Genomic DNA, 20,847 nt, shown 5'->3' with positions numbered 1-20,847 from the left:
CTGAGGTTCAGAGTAGATACGTAACTTTGTGAGATCACATGGCAGGTAGGAAATGATACCGAATTGTAGGATTTGGGAGCCTGAAGAGATGTAATAGTCCAATAGTCCAGGATTGAAAATCCAAACACCAATAGGGGCTGGGCAGGCAGTAGAAGGAGGGAATGGGGTGGGCTGTGAGGAACCATAGAAAGTGGTGGGGACTGTGGGAACAGGGACTTGAAGACCTGTGGCTGCTGCCACTCCAGCCAACCACTGCCATGCACAAATGTGTTAAGAAGCTTGCTGGAGCTTACATTTTCTAAAGCAACTCTTGAGATACATTTTTAATGTGAAATCTTCTGATTTTTAAGTATTGGCTTGATTAAAAACAGCAACAATAATACTGTATAAGCCCAGAACAAAAAAAAAAAGAAAATACATGTCCTTGGATCTCATTCTTGTCATGGGCCACACGTTTTTAGCCTTTGGTCTGATACAAAGCTTTTAAAACTGAGCCAATCACTTCCCTCCCTCCCCACCCCACCCCTGCTTCCTCCATCTATTCTTGGTATTTCTCCACCAGCTATGGAGATTATGTTGAGTTTCATTTTCTGTAGTTAGTCTTCTAGGAAAACACACTATTGAACATCTTTTCTTACATTACACATGTCCACTACTTCCCCTCCCCCCTGGATTAAGATGGTCTAGTCCAGGGTTTGGCAACCTATGGCCGGTGGGCCAAATCTGATCTGCTACTTGCTTTTGTAAATAAAGTTTTATTGGAAAACACAGCCATGCACATTCGTTGACATATTATCTACAGCTGCTTTTGTGCTTCAGTGGCAGAGTAGAGTAGTTGCTGCTTGTGACAGAGGCTATGTGGCCTGCAAAGCCTAAAATATTTACTATCTAGCCCTTCAATTTTTGAGCACTCAGCTACTAACCAAAAAGTTGGCAGTTCAAACCCACCCAGTGGCTCCACAGAAGAAAACATCGAGCCATCTGCTCACATAAAGATCACAGCATAGAAAACATTATGGGACAGTTCCACTCTGTCACATGAGGTTGCTATGAGTTGAAAGTCGACTTTACGGCACCTAACAACAACAGCCCTTTACAGAGGAAGTCTGTTAACCCCTGGTCTAGTCTAATGTTCTTCAAACTTCTTAAAAAATGTTAACTCCTGGTAAGCAGTACATTATATATCACAATCTAATATGCACACATATACAAACACAACTCAAAATTTCCTAAAAAACAATCTTATCCTGACTACTTCATCTGCACTCTTATATGTTCTATTATGTTTCATTCTATTCTATACATGAAACAATGCTGATCTGACACACTAAAGTGATTTTACAACCTATAATGGTTCGAGATCTGCAGTTTTGGGGGGAAAAAAACAAAACTGGCTTAGTCAGTCCAACCATCTCATTGTATAGATAAAGAAACTAAAATTCACAGAAGTTCAGTGACTTTTCCAAGGTTGTGCAGCTGGTGGAACGCAGGGTCGGAACTAGAACTCAAGCCTCTACACTCCCCTGCCTCTTGGGTCCCACACGAACTAAGTAAGAGGCTTGGTAGCCCATAAACAAGGAGTGGGCAGAGCAGAAGATCTGACCAGAGTAACACCTGGTTAAGATTTGTTCTCAAACCCCGCTGCCTTCTTCTGTGCCTCAAAAAGGGAGCACAGGGTGGAGGTGAGTTGGGGCACCAGCATAGGGAAAGGGTCGTACTTCAGGGGAAGGCTGAGCAGCTTGGCGACATTGGGTTTCATTTGCTTAGCTAACAAGGCCATGGTAGTAGTGGGATGAAGGGCCTAGACTCCCTCTCTTAGCAGATCAGCAGGGTGGCTCCCTACGCCAGCAAGGTATCTTGCAAAAACCTCCTCTATCCACATAAAGACCAAGGCAGGAGGTTGAATGGATGCACACCCCCCACCACCCCAAACCAACTCAAAGCACAGGGCCGGCAGGGTTCATATAAGCCATCACCACAGGCACCATAGCCAGCCAGTGGTGGTCAGCCCAGCAGATGTGAGTGGTGTGCTCTGGACTGACATATTTTATCCATCCTTTTATCTCTCATGGGGTCTAGGATGCGACATCCAGATGAGTAGCTCAGTAAGTGTGTACTGACCAGCACTAGGTTAAGTGTCAGGAAGCTTCCGTTCAGGTCTGGACACTGACACTCTTTGTGGCTCTCATTCCCACTTCAAGGGCCATGTCCTCATTCTGGAAGAGCAAGAGGATGTTGGAGCTGGTTACCTCATTGAGCAGAGAAGAAAGCAAGGCTGACAGGAGCAGTGATGAGTCCAGGGTTCAGCTGGGTAGAAACATGTACTACTCACCAAACTCTCATGCACTCCCGCATGTTTTCCAGGCACCTTGCAGCTAGGCAGGGCCATATGGCTGGTTCTGACCAATGGGCTGTGAGACGAAATGACACCTTTAATTGTGTGTATGTGTACCTTTAATTTCCTTTCCTCTGCCCCAGCGACCTGAAAGCCAATGGTTTCAGATCATGTAGCTACAAAATTTAGGCAGCCTGGATCCCTAAGTTATAGCTTGGAAGAAAGCTACCTTGGAGAGCTGTTGCCCTTCAGTGGACTCTTATGAGAGTAAGAAATAAACCTTGCTTTGTTTATGTTAGGATACCAGGGTTTACTTGTCATTGCATCATATCCTAGCCTAACCTAACATGATGGTTAAGGTTGTGTGCTAACTTGACTGGACCATGATTCTCAGTGGTTTAGCAGTTATGTAATGATGTAATTTGGAAGTTATGTAATGATGTAGTTATCCTCCATTTTGTGATATAATGTAATCACCTCCATGATGTGATCTGATGTGATCAGCCAATCAGTTGTAAGGGGAGTTTCCTTAGGGGTGTTGCCTGCATCGAATACATATGGACGTTCTGGCAAACTTGCTGGCTTTTGCTTGCTCTGGATCCTGCATCTATCTCATCACCATCTGACCTCCGATTTTGGGAACTGAGCCAGTGGCCTGCCAAGTTACCTGCTGATTTCAGATTTGTCAGCCTCTGCAGCCAATGAGCCAGTAGCCTGTTGTCTTACCTGCCGATCTTGAGTTCATCAGCCCCTGCAGCTACGTGAATCCGGAGAGGCCTCCAGCCTGACGCCTGACCCACGGACTTGGGACTTCCAGCCTCTACAATCACATGAGCCACTTCCTTGATATAAATCTCTCTCTCTCTCCCTGTATATATACGTATGCCTCACTGCTTTTGCTTCTCTAGAGAACCCAGCCTAAGACACCTCACTACTCATGTATCTCATCCAGTACCTGTCCTAGAGACTTCATGCACATTTGTCACAGAATGGTCACTTATTTTCTATTACTTAAACACACACACACTCTACTATATTGAAATCCCAACAACGCCATTTTTCCTGTCACACGAAATGGCCTAGTAAGGTTATTAAAATTTAGTGAATCTGGCCGCCTCTCTCTTGACAAGTTGGTTTTTATTTTCTTCCTTCCCTAGAGAAAAAAACAGGTGATAAAACTGCAAGAGGACAAATATCTTGAGGATGAGAAGTGCATCTGTGCCAAGAAGCACCTTCTAATGGAAAGGAAAAAGACGTCCCTGTTACCAATTCTACTCGTGCGGTCTTCACAATCAAAACCTTAAACTCTGGGAGAGTAGACAGGGCCAGTGTCTCTGTATCCAACTTGCTAAGCCACTTAACACAGAATCTTAGTACTCTTCACCTAATGATCTAGCACTGTGGCGTGGCAAACACATGAGCCACTTCTGCCATATAGTGTGTAACTCAAGCAAGTTCACTTCTTGGGACCTCAATTTCCTGGTGTGTCAAATAGGCATAAAAATTTCTACTAAGTGGGGTTGTTGGGAGAATTAAATAAAATAAGACAAGTGCCATATACAACATGCTTGGTTCAATGGATGGCATACAGCAGGCATTCAACAAGTTTGTTTCTTCCTCCATGCCACCTTTAAAGTAGAGTTTGTTCTTAAGTTCAAACTCTGACAAAGAAAGCTTAATACTGAAAGCAGCAGAAAGATATTGCTCTATGGGCCACAAGCCACAGGCGCAGGAAGATGGAGAAGGTGGACACGGTGTTCTAAAGGGGACACAAAGGGTAAAACCAAGTCAAGGGCATGAAGTGGATCTAGGTTACACGCAGAGGCCTGATCTCCAGACCAGGCAATGGGGCTGAGCCAGGGAGGCGGGCAGGTTGGCAGAGGGTGACCAAGAGACCCTGAACCTGGGACACTGCCCTTCCTGGGACGGAAGCTGCCTTAACTGCTTCCTGTTATAAAATTGTCCAGAGGCCAGTCCTTCCCAGCTGTGGCAAGGACCTGCCACCAGGGGCAGCAGTGAGCAGCAACTACTTCCATTTTGGAAGTACTAACCTGGGAGCTGAGCCCTGGTAACGCAGTGGTTAAGAGTTTAGCTGCTAACTAAAAGGTTGGCAGCTCAAATCCACCAGCCACTCCTCGGAACCCTGTGGGGCAGTTCTACTCTGTCCTATAGGGTTGCTGTGAGTTGGAATCGACTCGATGGCAATGTGTTTTAAACTGGGAGCAGAGCTGCTGGGTGGCACTAATAATTAAGTGCTTGGCTACTAACTGAAAGTTTGGTGGTTCAAATCTACCCAGAGGTGCCTCAGAAGAAAGGCCTGGCCATCTACTTTCAAAACACATGGGGTTGCTGTGAGTCAGAATTGACTTAATGGCAATGGGTTTTTACAGGTTTAACCTGGGAGCACAGGCTCCCAAATAGGTTCTGGTGAAAATGCTTTTGTTAGCATTTCAGAGTCATTTACTTATTCATATAACTACACAGTCACTTAATAAATATTCATTTTGACCTACTGAGTGGGTCAACCCAATGCTGGTGCTAGGAACATAGAGATAAATAAGAGACTCCCTTGGGGTGTGTGTGTGTCTGTGGTTTATAGTGACTCAGGGAGACAGATGTGCAAATGGATCAAAATCCATGTGCTAAGCTTTCTAATGAATAATTTCCATGGCACACTAGCCTCTGGGAGGAGAAAGCAGAAATGAGTAGGATTTTGCTAAACTTAGGGATGAATCCTTCCAGGGAGAAGGAACTGGGTGAGCAAATGAACGAGAGAGAAGAGAGGACGACACATGTAGGGTTCAGGGTATACGGCAGAGGGGGGAGTGATTAGAGCAAAATATGCTGGTAGGTACAGGTCAACCCTCAAAAGAGCTGCCACACCAGGGTGGAGAATTTGGACTTAATCTTACAGGTCAGAAGCCTGCAGAGTGGACTGGAAGTTCAACTAAAAAAAAAAAAAAAAATAACCAAAAAGCTTATTTTTATTTGAATGCCTTCAGACTGGGCCTATGCCTTCTACTTTGACCCAGTGCCCACCATTTCCTGCTGACCTCTACCTGACCGACTTCACTCTTCCATGCTACCCGCAAGACCCCTGAGAGCATCTGGGTTGGTGAGCCCTGGGCCACCAGGGATCACAAAACGTTTTCAGGAGGTAAGTGAAATTGGATCAGATTTGGTGTTGCAGAATGTCGGTGGATTCCAGGCAGGGAGAGAACGGTGACAGACGACACAACATGGCTTCCTTCCACTGAGACTTTCTCCTTCCCTCTTATTGAAAAAGTAGATGCAAAAGATCAGATCAGCTCCGGAAGAGTTTCTGTTCATTTTAGGGTAGTCAGGCCCATCACGACTCCCCTCCTATTTCAACATACATGGCACACGCCCAGCTTCTCTTTGATTCAGCTCTGTTTGTCTACTCAACAACTATGTATTGAGCAACTACGCAGCCAAGGCTGGTGCTCAGGTGGCAGGGGGTGGGGAAGTGAGAATCAAAGCGTAAAGCCCCAGTGCTCAACGAGTTCGAGTTCGGGGTCCAATCATGGCGCCGGCACAGACACGTGAGGCTACAGGTAGGCAGTCCAAGAGAGCAGGCTTCCAAGACCCACGGTGGCCCTGCAGCACAGAAAGCCGCTGCTCGGGGCGTGTCAGCAGGTGGGTGCCAGGCATGCTGTGTGCAGGGGACGGGGGTGGGGGAGCAGCAGCCAGGGGGCCTGAGCACCTTTGGTCCCATGGTGCTGCTAGCAAGCCGCCTTCTCCCGAGGCAGGGCCCCCTGGGCTGGGCTTATTAAGAGAAGTGGGTCCATTTAAGAAGAATCTACATGGCCTTTGACCAAGCCAGGCAAGAAGGCTCCTGTCATTTCTGTAAGTGATGCATCTGTTCTTCATCCAGAAATCTCAAGGTTGATTCCCTAATTCTCTTACCAGGGATCAACTAGTGCTCCACACCCCCGAGCCCTGCATAACCAGCAGGCTGATCTGGCTATGCTCAAGGTCACTGACAGCTTCCTTTCTCCCAGCTGAGGAAAACTAGGGGATTGTCCACTCGGCAGAAAGACCCAAGGCCACCCTTCCCTGGCTCGCTTTGGACCCCTTGCATATCTCCCATCACGGATTTTCTCACAGCTGGGAGCACAGGAACTCACTCTGGCTTAGGAGATGACAGACCAGCCAGGGACTGTCCACCGCCTGGCAACGGAAATCCACGAGCTACAATGGATTTGGAAGTCTTGGAAGAAGTACAGCCAGAGTGCTCCTTGGAAGTGAGGATGGCAAGACTTCGTCTCATATACTTTAGACGTGCTATCAGGAGGGACCAGTCCCTGGAGAAGGACATCATGCTTGGTAAGGTAGAGGGTTAGCAAGAAGGAGGAAGACACTCAACGAGATGGGTTGACACAGTGGCTGCAACAATGGGCTCAAACATAACAATGGATGTGAGGATGGCGCAGGACTGGGCAGTGTTTCTGTTGCACAGAGGATCACTATGAGTCGGAACCGACTCGATGGCACCTAACAACAGTGACAACAGAAGAGCTGGTGCTGGGCTCTGTGGATGGGACCTGCGACTCTTCGGGACAGGCTCAGCAGGTCTGAGGGACAGGCTCAGCAGGTCTGAGGGAACCTGCGCATTCAGTTTCCCTTTATCCCAGGCTCTTTCCTTCTGTGGGGTGGGAATGGGGGTTCCCAGTCAGAGAGCCAAGGCATAAGGCAGTCCCCTAAACTGCAGTGACTCAGAGGCTGCCTCACAGCATGTAAGGTCAGAGGTATGTTACTGACAACAACTACCACACCAGCCAGCATTCTAGGGCGCTGACCACGTGCTAGGCACTTGATAAGTACTTTACAGGCGTTATCCCTGTGATGCCCTAATTCTTCCTAGCAACTCTCAGAGCAGCGATTCAGCCTCTGCAAGTCGGGTGAGGCTGCTGTGTGGGCTGTCAATGCACGATTCTGCAGCGGGACTGAGAGCTCCGGGAGGGATGGGGCAGAGGCACGGCCATCTTTGTGTCCCTCCCAACACTTGAGTACACTGCTCTATACACAGGAGATGGGTGGTGCCAAAACTAGCGTGAGGCAAGTGCACCCAGGGCAAAACACTTAAGGAGGCTCTCCCACTCAGGTGCCGACCCTGTACTTGCATTAGCTTGAGAGTGAGCGCCTCCTTAACTTTTGCTCCCTGGATGCCTCACTCGCCCCACCCCAGTCCTGGTTCTGGGTAATGAATAGATCAGACAGATCAGGGTGTGAATTCTGCTCCTCTGCTCTCTTGGGGTCTTACCATGGTGCCAGCGAACACGCTTTGGGGATCATCTGGTCCAGCCTGGGGAAACTGAGGCCCAGGGGGTTTGCCTGAGGTTACACAGCTATTCAGCAGCAGGGTATTTTTCCTCTTCTGTGTGGAGTGCCTGGTATCTTCCCCTTCCTGTGCCTCAATTTCCTTACGTGTAAAATAGGGTTAATGATAATACCAGGCAGGGACGGATTACCCGATAAGCAAGGTACGCATGGACTTACTTGTGCTTACTTACTAATCTATAGTGCACAATTTCACTTGTTTTCACCAAAGATGTGGTGAAACCTATGTGAAATTGTGCACTACAGACTAGTAAGTAAACACAAGTAAGCCCGTGCGTACCTTGCTTACTGGTCGCTATGAGTCGGAATCAACTTGATGGCAACGGGTTTGGTTTGGTTTCCATTATTACCAAGTGTTGATGAGGATGTGAGGAAACTGCAATCCTGGTACACTGCTACTGGGAATGTAAAATGGTGCAGTCACTTTAGAAAACCGTTTGGCAGTTTCTTAAAAAGTTAAACATAGAGTTATCATAAACCCGTTGCTGTCAAGTTAATTCTGACTCATAGTGACCCTACAGGACAGAGGAGAACTGCTCCATAGGGTTTCCAAGGAGTGGCCGGTGGATTCGAACTGCCGACCTTTTGGTTAACAGCTGAACTCTTAACCACTCAGCCACCAGGGCTTCATACCATAAGATCCAGCAATTCCACTCCTAGGTATCTACCCAAGAGAAATAAAAACCTATGGCTATACAAAGACTTGTACACAGATGTTCAAAGCATCATTATTCATAATATCCAAAAAGTAGAAACAACCCAAGTCCATCAGCTGGAGAGTGGATAAATAAAATGCGGTATTAGCCATACAATGGAATACTACTTGGCAATAAAAACGAATGAAGTACTGATGCATGCTACAAAGTGGATGACACCAAAAACATTAAGCTAAGTGAAAGAAGCCAGACACTAAAGGACCACGTATTGTATGATTCCATCTATATGGACTGTCCAGAAAAGGCAAATCCACAGAGCCAGAAAGTAGATTAGTGGTTGACAATGGCTGGGGGAGAGGGAGGGGGTAGGAGGGATGGAGAGTGACTACTAATGGGTACAGGGTTTCTTCTGGGGTGACGGAAATGTTCTAAAATTAGATTGTGGTAGTGGTTGCACAACTCTGTAAGTACACTAAAACCAATGAATTATACACTTTAAATGGGCAAATTTTAGGGTATGTAAATTGTATCTGAATAAAGGTATTTTAAACAATGGGCAATGATAGTATATATGTCACAGAGTTGCACGGTGCCTGGCAAAAAGTAAGTGACCTATCTGTCATAAGCAAAAACCCACTGCCATGGAGTCGATTCTGACTCATATTGATCCTATAGGACACAGCAGAACAGCCCCACGGGGTTTCCAAGGAGTGGCTGGTCGATCTGAAGTGTCAACCTTTTGGTTAGCAGCCAAGCTCTTAACCACTAGTACCACCAGGGCTCCCTATATGTCATAGTTGAAAATTATTATTATGCCCAAGTAAGTATCTGTTGCTCAATTAAAAGTTGCCTGAACTGTCTCAAAGTTCCTTTACTGTTAGGAGGAATTTGGGGAACCTACACTGGGCAGTCACCTGCGATTCTGCATCTCTAAGTGACCTGCCCATCCTACACAGGACACCCAATTAGCCACTTCTGGCTGCAGCAGACACCATGCCTTGGATTCCAAAGACCCGTGTTCAAGGTGTGGTTCTGCCCTCACCCTGTCTACTCAGTAGGGCTACATGTCTTTCTCAGCTGTGATTCTCAGTGGTGCTTCAGTGGAGGAGGAGCCACAGGCCAGCTGGAGCCACCGGTGCGTGCAGGGTCGGTGCCCAAGCCTTATGCGTGCCAGGTGTGGCACAACACCGCCTGGCTTCTGGAAACCCTGGCCAAGGGACTTCCCTGCTCTGTGCTCCTTTGTCCACTAAGGGGGGATAACACAGTCCCTACACCTCTTAGGACTGTCAAGAGATAACCCTATAAAGCACTAAGAATGGTGCCTATGATGTTGGCTAGCACTAGCTGTGACAATGGTTGCAGTTGTTAAGTGGCAAATGAACATGAACTCCCTGAGAGCAGGGACCGTGTTTTCTTCCTCCAGCAGGCAGTGGCTCAGTGAGTGCTGACAAGCAGGAGGAAAACAAGGGGGTAGGGAGGGTACTGCGAGCTGGCTGGAGACGGAAGGTCCATGGAAAAAGAAGGGCCTTAACCTACAGTATATCCAAACCAGCTGCCATTGAGTCGATTCCTACTCATGGCATCCCCATGTATTTTGGAGTAGAGCTGTGCTCTTTAGGGTTTTTGATGGCTGTGACCTTTTGGAAGGAGATCGCCAGGCCTTTCTTCCGAGGTGCCTCTGGGTGGATATGTATCACCAACCTTTCAGATGGCAGCCATCCAGGGACTCCAAATAGATGAGGAAAAACAACACACTGCTGAATGGCCATGTAACCTCAGGCAAATCCTTTTACCTTTCTGGGCGTCACTGTCCCCAAGCTGGACTAGCTGATCCATAAAGTTTCTCCTAGTTGAACGTTTCTTGATCCTACTAATGTACCATGTCGCTATTAGACTCGCCCCTGCCACACACATCAATTCCTTCTCCAGTGTTTCCAGACGACCTTATACTTTGTACCAGGAAACCCATAAACCCCATTTCTAAAAGTGCTGCGCCAGGCAATATCCAATCTCATGACCGCTGCATCGGATGCAACCCTCAGCCCTGCAAACATCTTCCATCAGCCCACGGAGTGATCCATTCCGCGACTCCGTGCGGTCTGTGGCTCCGAGCGCCTAAGAGCCCTTGCTCTTGGGAACAGTGTGCCATCTTCCGGCTCTCCTGAGCTCCTGTCTCCAGCAGAAGGTCACTACATGCTCAGAACCAATTCTGTAGCACTAAGTTCCTGGAATAAAGTAACTGGCAATTCTACATGATAACGAAACCTCAGAGCTCTCTGTGAGGAGAGATTATGTGAGGGCCTGTGCTTCTCTCTGCTCCTGCCTGGAGCCACTGTCCCTTCCCCTAAATGTCTTGGCCAGAAGGCAATCTGTTTCTCCAGCTTCTAGCTGTCAGTCCATAACCCTCCATTACCCCCTGGCCCCCAAGAAAGCAAAGAAGCACCTATGCCTACTAGCGTGGGCATTCTGGCCTCTCCCATCTACCTCTGAGTCACTATCCACCTATGGGTGATTATCCAATTGGCAAGGTAAGCACCATGCTTACCACATCATCCGTAGTGAACAATTTCACATTTTTTTTTACCACATCAAAAATTCTGCTCCTACGTATGGCTGGCAACTGTCTCTCTCCCAGCCCCACAGCACAGAATCAAAGTCTCTTTAAATTTACAATCACTGACGGGGCAGATGACCCACTAAGCAAGGTAAGCACGGGCTTACTTGTGCTTACTTACTAATCTGTAGTAAACAATTTCACATAGGTTTCACCATATCACAATGTGAAATTGCTCACTACAGATGATCTGGTAAGCAAGGTAAGCACTGTGCTTATCCTTCTTAGTGGAAAATCCACCCCTGCACTTACCATAATCAACTTCACCATGACATCCAGCTCTGGCCGGGCTGTGTGCAAATATCTTAAAGCAACTGTTTTCCTCTGTAGAAGAATCCTGACCCAAGGGGGAAAATGCAGAACAGAATTCCAAATTCTCATTGACTCCAGACTTTCTGGAGCCACTGAGGCTAGATGGACCCCTGAAACTACTGCCTTGAGATAATCTTTAAACTTTAAACTAAAAATATCCCCTGAAATCTTCTTAAAAGCAAATAACAGCTTAGCTTAACTAGTAAAGAATGTCTGCCCTGAGCACTGAGCTCTTTTAAGCTCTATCTATATGGGATCAAACTGACAACAGCAACTCCAAAGATGAGATAGGAAACTTAGGGGGCAGTGAGTTCATGTTAATGGGGGAAGAACAATTCAGAAACGGAGGCTGAAAATGGTTGCACAACTCGTAGACTGTCATCTATGTCACTGAATTGTACATGTAGAAATTGTTGGATTGGTTATGTTCTGCTGTTTATATGCTCAACAACAATGAAAAATAAAGTAAATTAAAAGAAAAGTGAAAAAAAAAGATGCCGTTTCCACACAGACAAGGGTGTGGTGCAGATGAAAACAATCTCTGAACGTCTTCCTCTACAAGCCAGGGAGATCCCACAGAGGTTCTGGTACACCCAGGGCTTGGGGAAGCCTGAGGTGGCTTTTTTGTTAGAGCAATCAATCCAACCTGGTCTCATATTTTAAGAACAGCGGGAAAGTAATATCAGCTGAAAGGAGTTTTCTTTACGCTATTTAACTAAATGGCTCTGCAGCTGGGGAGAGCCACGGGCAGGGTGTTATGATTCACGGGCTCACGATTACAATGATCCTCTTTTATTGTATAAAAACAGCAACACAGCCATTCTCTACCCTCCTAGTGCCTGCTCTCTCCACCGCCTGCCCCCATTGGCTGGCAAGGTTGTACAGCATCCAGAAAGTAGCACCCAGATTCTCCGCGGTCCCTGATTTTGCAGCTTCCAGCCCACTGGGATTCCTTTTCTCCAGGCCCAAGAAAGTGAGCAGGAGAGGACAGCGTGGACAGGGTGTGTTTCCTCCTGGAGAATATTCTGTTACAGACACTGATACAGGCTTTAGAATCACCTTTTTATGTTTGCAGGTTTGGGAGTGTGCTGTGGAAACCAGACACAGATTTGGAATTCTCGCCTGTTTTGACAAATCTCAGGCGTGCACACACGCACACACACACACACACACACACACACACACACACACAACTGTACTACACCTGAACTATGCCCCAAAGTATCTTCTAAAACCATCCCTTCCCCCTGCACCTTCTTCCAGGCTGGTGTGGGGCTGGCATTTAGAAGACCAACAGAACTTCAGAAAGACCCAGTGATGGCTGACAGCATTAGCTTTGGAATCAGACTCATCTGCGTTCAAATCCTACCTCTGCGACCTTCTCTGCGTGATCCTGAGCAAGCACCTAACCTCTGTGAGCTTTGGTATCGCCGTCTTTAAAATGGGCCTAGACCATCATCGCTCCCCACTGAATCCTCATGGTCAGATTAGATGACATCACGTAGGGGGAGTGTTTTGCCAGTGCCTGGCACAGTTGTTGTTAGCTGCCACCAACTCATGGTGACTCCATGCACAACGGAACAAAACACTGCACAGTCCTGCGCCATCCCCACGATAGGCTGCAGATTGGACACTTGTGATTCACAGTTTTCACTGGCGATTTTCAGAAGTAGATTGCTAGGCTTTTCTTCCTAGTCTGGACGCTCTGCTGAAAACTGTTTAGCATCGTAGCAACACTCAAGCCTCCACTGACAGACCGGTGGTATCTGCGCATGAGGTGCACTGGCCCTGAATTGAAGCCAGGTATCCTGCACAGAAGACAAGAATTCTACCCCTGAACCACCAAGGCCTCATGCCTGACACACAGCACCTAGTAGGTGCTCAATCTTCAACAGCTGTCACTCTTCTTAAGGCTGGGAACACCGTGTGTTTGTGGTGAGTCTGCACGTGAGGGAGCTTTTCTCCGTTCCTTCTCATGGGTCAGAGTGCCCAAGGCTGGTGGCACAGGAGACCCAGACCGCAGTGAGGGGCGTGAGTGTCAGCCCCCGGCGGAGTGTTGAAGTCTTTCTGCACCACTGGTTTAAACCGCCACTGTTTCACAGCTGGTGCATGCATGCTGCCTCCTCCTTGATTTAGACTTCTGGTCCCTCTTCACTTTCTGCAGATGTTTGGGAGCCCAGCAGCTGCAGGCACCCAAGCAGGCCCCGGAATCCTGTAGCCTAGGAGCTCTCAGCACCCATCCCCTATCCTTCTCAACAGTCAGTGCCTTCTGCCTCCCCACCAAGTCCCCCCTGAGTCTCCAACAGGGAAAACTCCCTTGCAAAGAAGGAGCTACCTCAGTCTGGCTACACTGAGGCCTCAGGGCGACGGGATTCCACTCCTCACCCTGAACCTGGCAGCAAATAGTTCCCAGGGCTCTGCTGATTTCCCTTAAAAGATAAGTCCCGTGTGGGCATCCCACTCTTTCATCCCCAAACAAGCCTGTGCACCTGTGCAAAAGGCACCACAAACCCCTCGCCCCAAAGTGGATACCTGGGTCACACTCCTTAATATCAATCCCTCATGGATCAAGGAGCCCTGGTGGTGCAGTGGTGAGAGCTCAGGCTGCTAACCAAAAGGTCAGCAGTTTGAATCCACCAGCTGCTCCTTGGAAACCCTGTGGGGCAGTTCTACTCTGTCCTATAGGGTCGCTATGGGTTGCTATGAGTTGGAATTGACTAACCGGCAACAGGTTTCAACAAGTTACAGGTAGTCAACACCCATCTGTCAGTTTGTCCGACCGTGGTGGTTTGAGTAGTACTAGGATGCTGGCAGCCATGTGACCAGTATTTCAAATACTAGCAGGGTCATTCATGGTGGACAGGTTTCAGAAGAGCTTCCAGACTAGGACAGACTAGGCAGAAAGACCTGGTGATCTACTTCCGAAAATTAGCCAATGAAAATGTTCGTTTTTTTTTCAAGGATCAATAGCACAACCATTTCATTCACTGCACATTCTGTTATGTGTTAAATATGACTGCAGTGAAACATTGTGTAATGAGATTTAATCTCCTAGGTGTTTCTAATGCTGGGGCGGGGGGTGGTGGGAAAGAGGAAGAAGGTGTGTGAACCACGGTTTTCAACAGGTAAACTGTCCACCTGGGGGGAAGGAGAGGATCAGCAAGAGAGCTGTTCTGGTCCTGGTCTTATTTCATTTCAAAGTTTGGGTGGAGACTTGATGTGCTGTTGTTTTTCTCCTTGGGGTCTGTTAGACACACACACCATTGCCAATCAACCTCTCTTAAATGCATGACTACAAGCATAAGAACAGGAAACAGATTGTGGGTGGATGTTCTGAAAATCAAAACCTGTTCAGTCTAGGGTGGGGGCCTTAGAGGAGAGTGGAGGAGGGGAATCAGGAGAGATTTTTTTTCTCCAGTTAAAAATGAAACTGCCTCGTCGATACTAAAAACAATGTCCATGTTATTGTCTACCTAAGAGGCACACACGCAGCCCAGCATCCTCTCGGAAGGGCACTGTCTGGACTTGACCATGACGCAGCACGTTTCAGCGCCTGAACGCTGCACTGGGGTCTCCTGTGATCCACACGGCACAGCTTTCCATTTCAATAGGTGCTCAGACTTGGCATGAGGGTTATGAGCGCCTGTGCGTATGGGAGATGTGGAGGAGAATGGCAATGAGGTGGGGAGAGTCAGGGTCCCAGAATCAGCGATTAAAATCCCCTCATGGTAATTACTTGGTACCTCAAGGATACAATAAAGTCACATCCTAGAGGTGGCGGCAATGGTGAGGATGGTGCTGGTGGCAGTGATGGTGGTAACCGGTAATGTTTATTGAGCACAAACCATGTGTCAGACACGGTGCTAGGCTCTACTATAAATTTCTTTCTTAAGCCTCACCACAACACATAAGGCTGCTCATATGAGCTCCTGGGAGATCGTGGGTGGTGCCAACAGTTAAGGCATTCAGCTGCTAACTAAAAGGCTAGCGGTTCAGCCAGAGGTGCCTCAGAAGAAAGGCTTGGCAATCCACTTTGGAAAAATCAGCCACTGAAAACCCTATGGAGCACAGTTCGACTCTGATACATATGAGTCGGAATCTGCTTGACAGTAACTGATTAGAAAGATGTCCATTTTAGAGATGAGGAAACTGAGGTTCAGAGAGGTAATAGCCCAAAGTTACAAAGCTGATGAATGAAGCAAAGAGAATCAGGGATGGTGGTCTTTGATGGAGAAATCCAGTGCGGAAGATTCGACAGAAGGACCTCCAAGGTCCTCTAATATCATCCCTTCAATTTAATGCAAAGGCGAAAGGCCGTGACTCATTAGTCTGCTGGTGAATGGCAAAGATGCAGCTGGGACCTGAGGGTCAGGAGAAAGGCAAGTGGAATATTTGGGGAGTCAGCAGCACCCCTTTCCAGCTTTTCAGTTCCACTAACTGAGTTACAGCAAAAGGAGAGATAGCGACCTCCGAGTAACAGCTGACTAACATCCAGATAACTTTGGATTCTTACTGGCAAGACCTAAAAGAAAATCCCCCCACTATTCCTCGCTTCCTTACGGTCTGTTCTCTTCTCTTTGCCCGAAGGTAAAACTGGTCCCCTGGTCAGAAATGTTCCAGAACCCATTTTACTTCAGATAAAAACCAAGCTGGTTTGTCTCCCCAAGGCACCCTGCTGTCAGTCTTAACCTTCCTAAAACCCATGACATTCCCTCCTCAACAACCTGCCACGGCTCCCCAGTACCTACGGATTAAAAGCCAACCTCCTCCATGTTGCATCATCTGTTTGTCCTGCTTCCCATGCATCCCCCTCTCCACCTTCCCAGGATACTCACGACTTCCAGGACACAGTTTTATTTTTCATCAGAGATAACCTTTGTATCTTAGGTGTCAAACACTCTACCTGCCAACGTAACAACCATACCTCCATTCATTCCTTCCACGTTATAAACTGAACTCCAACTTGTTCACGGTGCCTAGCTAAAAATATTTGACTGCCCCTCCCTGGCAGGTTTGGGTGGCCACGTGCCACAGTTCTGGTGGGTGAGTTAAGGACTGAAGTCCCTAGGAGGAGTGTCCTTTCCCAAACACAACTGCAAAGCTGTACTAAGTAAAAGCATTTTGCTCCTGACTCATCCTACTTTCTTCCCTCCTGGAACGCAGATGCGAGGCCTGGAGACACAGCAGCCACCTTCCTACCACGAGATGATAAACCTGGGGCCAAAGGCCCACACTCTAGTGACGGCAGAATGGAAAGACAGAGCTTGGGTTCCCCATGGTAGGGCTAAGGCAATGTCCCTCCCACCCACCCTTTTTGTTGTCGGACACAAATCAGCCCCCACCGGGTGAAGTCACTGGTGGTCAGGATTTCTGTCGCTAGCAGCTGAATGCAATGATATGTGACATGTCTCCAGTTATTGTTCCTAGCCATTCATGGGTCAGTTCAGATGCTCCCCGCTCTAGGGAATTCTCCATGTTCCCTCAGCAGAATAATCACACCCTTCACCCTGCTTCACGGCAGCATTTGTCTCAATTATAGCACTTACTTAACCCTGCTTGATTTGGCCCACGGGTGTTTCCCTGCCAGTCAGCTCAAATTCTTGACGGAGGGGGCACTCTGTCTCATTGTATCTCCATAATGTCTGCTTTGCCTTGGAACCTCGGCATGCACTGGCTGAGAGCACATGTTCTGGGTATGGCACTGTGGCTTACTAGCTGTTTAGCTTTGGGCAAGTTAGCTAACCTCTCTATGCCTCTGTTTCTTCATCTATAAAAGAAGAAACTAAGAGTACTTCTCATAATGTGGTGGTTTGCATGTTGTTATGATGCTGGAAGCTGGGCTACCAGTATTTCAAATACCAGCAGGGTCATCCATGGTATACAGCTTTCAGCAGAGCTTCCAGACTAAGACGGGCTAGGAAGAAAGGCATGGCGATCTACTTCTGAAAATTAGCCAATGAAAATCCTATGGATCACAACAGAATACTGTCCAATATAGTGCCCTCTAGGTTCAAAGGCACTCAAAATGCACAGAAGGTACAACAATGGATTTGAGCATACCAACAATCATGAAGGTGACACAGGACCAGGGTTGCCATGAGTCGGAGCCAACTCCACAGCAATTAACAACAAGAGTACTTACCTCATAGGGTTGTTGTGAAGGCAAAAGAGTTTAATTGTAAACACTTAGAACAGTCCCTGGAATATAAAAGTGCTTAATGACTGTGGGCTCTTCCTATGATGATGAACATTACAACTGCTGAATGACTAAATAAAGCAAAGCATGGCTGCTACATGAATGAATAAAAGAATGAAACCCAGGCGTATTTCTATGTGTTCAGACCACCACGTAGCCCTGTGGTTACTGCTCCCTCTTCACCTGCCTGCACCTGACCCCTTACTTTTTCATTCTAACAGCAGCTTACCATGTCTTGGAAGCTGCTATAATAGAACAGTTAAGGCTCTCAGGTCAGACCTGGCTTCCAGCACTGATTCTGCTTTTTACTGTGTGGCTTTGGGCAAGTTTCTTCACCTCTCTGAGTCTCCATTTCCTCAACTGTAAACCGGGGATAGGAACAGTACTTATAAGTTTATGGTGAGACTTAAACCATAAAGCACATAAAACGTACAGTATCCTGCCTGGCATACTGTGTTAGCAACCATTATCAAACATCATCGTTATTCTCTTTATCAAATGCACAGCATCCTACCCAAACACATGGCCCTGATGTGAATGAGACACTTAGGATGGGGTTACCTTTCAGCTATGTCAAGACATCCTGCATTTACATCATGGGAAACCCTTCTTTCTTGCCAACAAACAGGTACATCACTTTGATTTTTTCCTTTAAACAGGGGTTAGTTCACATGTCTGATTGACCCTGAAATTGGCCTCCTGAATTTTCCCGTTAAGAGCTGTTCACATCAGGTGGATCCTTAGATGGCATCAAACCTGGTCAGCCAGAAGGAAAGGTACAGGTGCATACCAGAGCACCTGAAGAGCAACAGTATTTCCACAGTCCACAGGTCTAATTATTGTCAGTGACACATTCCAGACTTACTTTCAGATTTTTCCCTCTGGCTTAAAAGGCATGTACATGGGTTTATGTAACTTTGCATTCAAACTTAAATTAAAACTTTATGTTAGTCCCATTCAACCACTTGAAGGCTCCATTAATCTATTTTACTATTAAACATGCCATTTTACAAGATGTTTATTCCACTTGGTTGTTATCCAAATGCTTTTTGACATTACTGCCGTGGGACGAACTGCTTAAACTCGCTGCCCTCGTAAACAGAAAATCACCTTTTGACTGAAATCTTGAAGCGCTCTCAGAACCCCACCCCCTTGACTTCTAAAGGCACTAATTTCTACCGTACATAGAAGAGTGAGAGTGTGTGTGTGTGTGTGTGTATGAGTGAATGACAGTGTGAGTATGTGTGTGAATGAATGTGTGTATGTGTGAGGAGCAGATAAGCCAATAGGCAACGTAAGCACTGTGCTTACCTTGCTTACCAGATCATCTGTAGTGAACAATTTCACATTTTTTCACCACATCAAAGATTCAGCTTCTAGGTGTGGCTGGCATCTGTCTCCTTCCCAACCCCACAGCACCTTCCTACAGAATCAAAGCATCTTTTCAAAGTTACAATCCCTGACATGGGTGGATGACTCAGTGAGCAAGGTAAATACAGGTTTACTTGTGCTTACTTACTAATCTGTAGTGAACAATTTCACAGGTTTGGTTCACTACAGATTAGTAAGTAAGCACAAGTAAGCCCATGCTTACCTTGCTTATTGGGTAATTCGCCCCTGTGTGTGTGTGTGTGTGTGTGTGTGTGTGTGTGTGTGTGTGTGTGTGTCTGTGTGTGCGCCCGCGCGTGTACTCTCTTAAGAGGGCAATTCTGGGAGGTCGGATGACCAAAAAAGTGAAGGGCACAGATCCCTGCCCCCCAAATCCTGCCCAACAAGATCTGCCTAACTTGGAAAGGAAAGTGCTCATCAGCGATCAGGTAGGGGAAGAAGTCTAGGGCCTGAAAGATTCAGTGATCCTTGGGGCTGGCGCCCAAGCTGGGCGGCGGCTCTTTACAAGAAGAGGGGTCCCTTGAAAGTCATTATTCCTCACTCCCCCTCCCGCAAACAAAAGGCCATTGGAAATAGCTGAAGGCAGCGGCCCCAATGGCTTTGAAGCCAAGCAATCAGGTGGAAGCCTAAGCAAATCACAACTTGACTTCCTCGTCAAGTTTTCGCCCCAGCCTGACAAACCCCCTCCTCCTCCCGAGCTCCGCACGGTAGCGAGGCCAAGGGGACCGTCCTGTAATGCTCGCCGGCTTCCAACTTTCCGCTCATCTTCGTCTCCGCAGCCTCCAGCAAAGCGGCTGGGAAAAAGGGCAAGTTTGCAAAGCCAAGGATACCAAGTCCTGGGGAAGCCACAAAGAAGCTGCAACACCAACAAGGATTAACCTCTTGTGGGGCAGACGGGGAGCGCCAGCTGCCGTGCAGGGGGCGAGCGTGGGCTTGGGTAGCAGAGGCAGGCTAGGGCGTGGGCCAGCCGACCGCGGGCAGCAGGGCCGGGGATTCCCGAACCCTCGTCGCCCCCTCTCCACGCGGTCCCCCAGCACCTGAGCAGGGCGTGGGGACCGTGCCGCGCGCTGGCCCTCCCCCCGCCAGGTAGCTCCGCCGTCGCCCGCGCTGCGCGCCCGCCGCCTGCAGCCACCAGGAGCGACGAGAGGCGAAGCAGCCTCAACCCACGGCGTCATGCTTCCTGCCACCACATTACGGCGAATCGTCACCGGGAGCGGGGAGACTGGGGGCGGGGGGGGGCGGGGAGGAGAGCCGCCACACGCAGCCCCCTGACCGCCGAACCCCGCAGAGACGGAGCCCCGTCCCGGTGGAGTCCCCGCGGGACCCGCTCCGTTGGCACAAAGCGCCGCAGTTTGGCCGAGAAGGGAGGGAACTGGCCACGAAATAAATAAATAAAAACCGAGTCGGGTCTACGTAACGCCCTGTCGAAAGCGGACGCCATATTTTTTTGTGGCTTATGTCGACATAGGGAAACGTAGACATGTTTTTCCTCCTCCTCCTCCTCGGTCTGGCTCCCATGTACCCAAACTTGTCATCAAAACTCTTTTAAAAAATCACGCCCCCTCCCCTCCATAGCCTCGGATTGCCTCCCACCGGCAAAAACAGCCCGCGCCCCCCTGCCACCCTGCCCCCTCCAATCCCAAACCCAGCCAAGTCCCAGGAACAACACATTTTCGGGGCCGCGGCGGTGGCGGTGGGAAAGTTGGGCTGAGCGGCCGGCGCGGCGCGCGGGGCTAGGGCTGGCGGCGGCGGGCGGGGGCGCGGGGCACGGGGCGAAGTTTCTTACCTGCGCCGGGGCTGGGAGTGCGGGGACCGGCCGGGAGCGCTGAGACGCGGCGCGGGCGTTCCAAAATGGAACTCTGCTGGCTCCCCCCACCCACTCCCCACTCCCCACCGGGCGCCCGGCTCGGGCTCCGTGGGAACACCCGGCAGAGCCAGCCTGCCGGACAGACAGACAGGAAAGGCCCGGCACGGAGGACGGTGG

The 20,847-nt window shown here is 48.5% G+C and overlaps 1 protein-coding gene across 2 annotated transcripts in view; it reads right to left on the bottom strand.

Moving 5' to 3' along the window:
* The window catches only part of ZHX2 (zinc fingers and homeoboxes 2), a 189,018-nt gene extending 168,283 nt beyond the window's left edge, over positions 1 to 20,735 (bottom strand). For both annotated transcript variants that reach the window (XM_004372980.2, XM_023728176.1), the window contains exon 1: positions 20,650 to 20,735. The gene's annotated coding sequence lies outside the window, so the exon portion shown is untranslated. The remainder of the gene's footprint in view (positions 1 to 20,649) is intronic.
* Between the last annotated feature and the right edge of the window lie 112 nt (positions 20,736 to 20,847).

Source organism: Trichechus manatus, unplaced genomic scaffold (assembly GCF_000243295.1).
Source record: "Trichechus manatus latirostris isolate Lorelei unplaced genomic scaffold, TriManLat1.0 scaffold00022, whole genome shotgun sequence".
Lineage (NCBI taxonomy): Eukaryota > Metazoa > Chordata > Mammalia > Sirenia > Trichechidae > Trichechus > Trichechus manatus.
Note: the sequence above shows the minus strand (reverse complement) of the source record. Positions and strands in the feature narration are given on the sequence as shown.